The sequence below is a fragment of the Chiloscyllium punctatum genome, chromosome 18 (genome assembly GCF_047496795.1).
Source record: "Chiloscyllium punctatum isolate Juve2018m chromosome 18, sChiPun1.3, whole genome shotgun sequence".
Lineage (NCBI taxonomy): Eukaryota > Metazoa > Chordata > Chondrichthyes > Orectolobiformes > Hemiscylliidae > Chiloscyllium > Chiloscyllium punctatum.
The window spans coordinates 16,045,373-16,049,853 of NC_092756.1; positions in this window are offsets into that span (position 1 = coordinate 16,045,373).

The window sequence follows — 4,481 nt, forward strand, 5'->3', positions numbered from 1 at the left end:
TGATCACGTGGTATAGTCAAGTCCCGCCCCTCATTCACTGATTGACTGGAGGACCAACTACCCCACCAGGTCCTCCAGCTCTACCCCTGCCTTTCCATTGGTCCACCACTGACATCATTAACCAGAGGTAAAAACAATGACTGCAGATGCTGGAAACCAGATTCTGGATTAGTGGTGCTGGAAGAGCACAGCAGTTCAGGCAGCATCCAAGGAGCAGGGAAATCGACGTTTCGGGCAAAAGCCCGAATAAAGGCAGTGAGCCTGAAGCATGGAGAGATAAGCTAGAGGAGGGTGGGGGTGGGGAGAAAGTAGCATAGAGCACAATGGGTGAGTGGAGGAGGGGATGAAGGTGATAGGTCAGGGAGGAGAGGGTGGAGTGGATAGGTGGAAAAGGAGATAGGCAGGTAGGACAAGTCATGGGGACAGTGCTGAGCTGGAAGTTTGGAACTCGGGTGAGGTGGGGGAAGGGGAAATGAGGAAACTGTTGAAGTCCACATTAATGCCTTGGGGTTGAAGCATTCTGAGGCGGAAGATGAGGCGTTCTTCCTCCAGGCGTCTGATGGTGAGGGAGCGGGGTTGAAGGAGGCCCAGGACCTCCATGTCCTTGGCAGAGTGGTAAGGGGAGTTGAAATGTTGGGCCACGGGACGGTGTGGTTGATTGGTGCTGGTGTCCCGGAGATATTCCCTAAAGTGCTCTGCTTTGAGGTGCCCAGTCTCTCCAATGTAGAGGAGACCGCATCGGGAGCAACGGATACAATAAATGATATTGGTGGATGTGCAAGTAAAACTTTGGATGTGGAAAGCTCCTTTAGGGCCTTGGATAGAGGTAGGGGAGGTGGTGTGGGCGCAGATTTTACTGTTCCTGCGGGGGAAAGTGTCAGGATGGGAGGATGGGTTGTAGGGGGGCGTGGACCTGACCAGGTAGTCATGGAGGGAACGGTCTTTGCAGAAGGCGGAAAGGGGTGGGGAGGGAAATATATCCCTGGTGGTGGGGTCTGTTTGGAGGTGGCGGAAATGTCGGTGGATGATTTGGTTTTGCGAAGGTTGGTAGGGTGGAGGGTGCGCACCAGGGGCATTCTGTCATTGTTACGGTTGGAGGGGTGGGGTCTGAGGGCGGAGGTGCGGGATGTGGATGAGATGCATTGGAGGGCATCTTTAACCACGTGGGAAGGGAAATTGTGGTCTCTAAAGAAGGAGGCCATCTGGTGTGTTCTGTGGTGGAACTGGTCCTCCTGGGATCAGATACGGCGGAGGCGGAGGAATTAGGAATATGGGATGACATTTTTGCAAGAGGTAGGGTGGGAAGAAGTATAATCCAGGTAGCTGTGGGAGTTGGTGGGTTTGTAAAAAAATGTCAGTGTCAAGTCGGTAGTCATTAATGGAGATGGAGAGGTCCAGGAAGGGGAGGGAGGTGTCAGAGGTGATGCAGGTAAATTTAAGGTCAGGGTGGAATGTGTTGGTGAAGTTGATGAATTGCTCAACCTCCTCCCACCCGGGCCCGATTGTTGGCTCGAGCATGCGCACTGCTCCATGACTTTTGTTGCTGTTTATCAGTTACAAGTGTGAGGGACAAAGTTAAAAATCACACAACAACCTGATGAAGAAGCAGCAAAGCTCGTACTTCCAAATGAACCCATTAGACTATAACATGGTGTTCTGTTAATTTGAATTTTGTCCATCCTAATCCAACACCAGCACCTCGAAGGTAAAAACAAAGACTGCAGATGCTGGAAACGAGATTCTGGATTAGTGGTGATGGAAGAGCACAGCAGTTCAGGTAGCATCCGAGGAGCAGTAAAATCGACGTTTCAGGCAAAAGCCCTTCATCAGGAATAAAGGCAGAGACCCTGAAGCGTGGAGAGATAAGCTCGAGGATGGTGGGGGTGGGGAGAAAGTAGCATAGAGTACAATAGTTGAGTGGGGGAGGGGATGAAGGTGATGGGTACGTGGGGAGGGTGGAGTGGATAGGTGGAAAAGAAGATAGGCAGGTAGGACAAGTCAAGGGGACACTGCTGAGCTGGAAGTTTGTAACGAGGGTAAGGTGTGGAAAGGGGAAATGAGGAAACTGTTGAAGTCCACATTTCAACCCCAGGGCAACAATGTGGACTTCAACAGTTTCCTCATTTCCCCATTCCCCCACCTCACCCTAGTTCCAAAATTCTGGCTCAGCACTGTCCCCTTGACTTGTCCTACCTGCCTATCTCCTTTTCCACCTATCCACTCCACCCTCCTCCCTGACCTATCACCTTCATCCCCTCCCCCATTCACCTATTGTACTCTATGCTACTTTCTCCCCACCCTCTTCTAGCTTATGTCTCCACACTTAAGGCTCTCTGCCTTTAGTCCTGACAGAGGGCTTTTGCCCGAAACGTCGATTTTACTGCTCCTCTGATGCTGCCTGAACTACTGTGCTCTTCCAGCACCACTAATCCAGAAGCAGCACTTCCAAGTCGAGTGAGGGAAGAATGCATAACATAACAAAAGATCTAGGAACAGGAGAAGGCCGTCCTGCCCTTTGAGCCTGTTCTGCCATTCAATGTGACCATGGCTGATCATTTCGTGGATGCAGAACCATTTACTCACATTCTCACCGTATCCCTTAATTAATTATTTCTTTTTTAAAAAAACCTACCTTAGCTTTATAAACGTTTACTGAACTAGCATCAACTTCTTCCCTGGGCAATGAGTTCCGTAGAGGTCAAGAAGTTCATTCTCAATTCAGTCTTAAATTTGCTGCCTCTAATCTTGAGATGATCCCTCTTATGCTAGCTTCACCTGCCAGTGGCAACATCCTCTCTACTTCTATTTTATCCATTCCATTCATTATTTTATATTTTTCCATTCTTCTGAATTCCAATGAATATATTACCAATCTACTGTTAAACCAAACCCCTCAACTCCGGAAACAACCTAATTAACTTCCTCCTTATCGATGCGGCGCGACAAATATAATGCAATTCAGCAAGAATTACGATGCATAAAATGGGGTCGCAAAATGCAGGGGATACAGACTATTGAAATGTGGAGCTGGTTTAATGAACAGATATTACATGTCCTTGACAGGTATGTCCCTGTCAGGCAGGAAGGAAGTGATAAGGAAAGGGAACCATGGTTTACTGCGGAAATTGCATCTCTTGTTCAGAAGAAGAAGGAGGCTTATGTGTTGATGAGGCAAGATGGAACAGATGAGGCAATGGAGAGTTACATATCAGATAGGAAGGATTTAAAGAGAGAGTTAAGAGCAAAGAGAGGACATGAGCAGTCTTTAGTGAATAGAATAAAGGAGAACCCTAAAGCTTTCTATAGGTATGTGAGGAACAAAAGCATAGGGTAGGAATATGGCCAGTCAAAGACAGAAGTGGAAAGTTCAGTGTGGACCCTGTGGAGATCGGAGAGGTGCTAAATAAACATTTCTCATCAGTTTTCACTCAGGAAAAGGAGAATATTGTAGAGGAGAAGAATGAGGTACAACATATTAGACTAGAAAGGATCGAGGTTAGTTACGATCAGGTGTTATCAATTCCAGAAAGTAGACAAGTCCCCTGGGCTGGATGGGATTTATCTGAGGATTCTCTGTGAAGCTAGGGAGGAGATAACAGAGACTTTGGCTTTGATATTTGAGTCGTCATTCTCTACAGGTTTGGTACTAGAGGACTGAAGGTTTGCAAATGTTGTGCCCTTGATCAAGAAGGGCAATGGAGAGATCAAGAAGAGCAATGGAGACGACCCAGGTAATTATAGACCAGTGAGCCTTACTTCTGTTGTAGGAAAGGTTTTGGAAAGGATTATAAGAGATAAGATTTATAATCAACGAGAAAACAACAATTTGATTTCAGAGAGTCAACATGGTTTCGTCAAGGGCCGGTCATGTCTCACAAACCTCTGAGTTTTTTAAGAAGGTGACCAAGCATGTAGATGAGGGTAGGACAGTTGACATGATATACATGGACTTCAAAAAAGCCTTTGATAAGGTTCCACATAGTAGGCTGTTGGAGAAAATGCAAAGACATGAAACGAAGAGTGATATAGGAGTTTGGATTTGAAACTGGCTTTCTGAAAGAAGGCAGCAAGTGGTGGCTGATGGAAAATATTCAGCCTGGACTCAGGTTAGTAGTGGTGTGCCACAAGGATCTGTTTTGGCACCACTGCTGTTTGTCATTTTTATAAATGACGTATATGCAGGCATAGGTGGCTGGATCAGTAAACTTGCAAACGACACTAAATTCCGTGGAATGGACAGTGTGGAAGAATGTTACAGATTGCAGGTGGACTTGGATAAACTGCAGAATTATGCTGAAAGGTGGCAAATGGAGTGAAATGCAGCTAAATGTGAGGTGATGCCGTTGAGAAGAATAACAGGAAGGCAGAGTACTGGGTTAATGGAAAGATTCTTGGTAGTGTGGGTGTGCAGAGGGATGGCGCAGTCCATGTACATAGATGCCTGAAAATTGCCACCCAGGTGGATAGTACTGTTAAGGCAG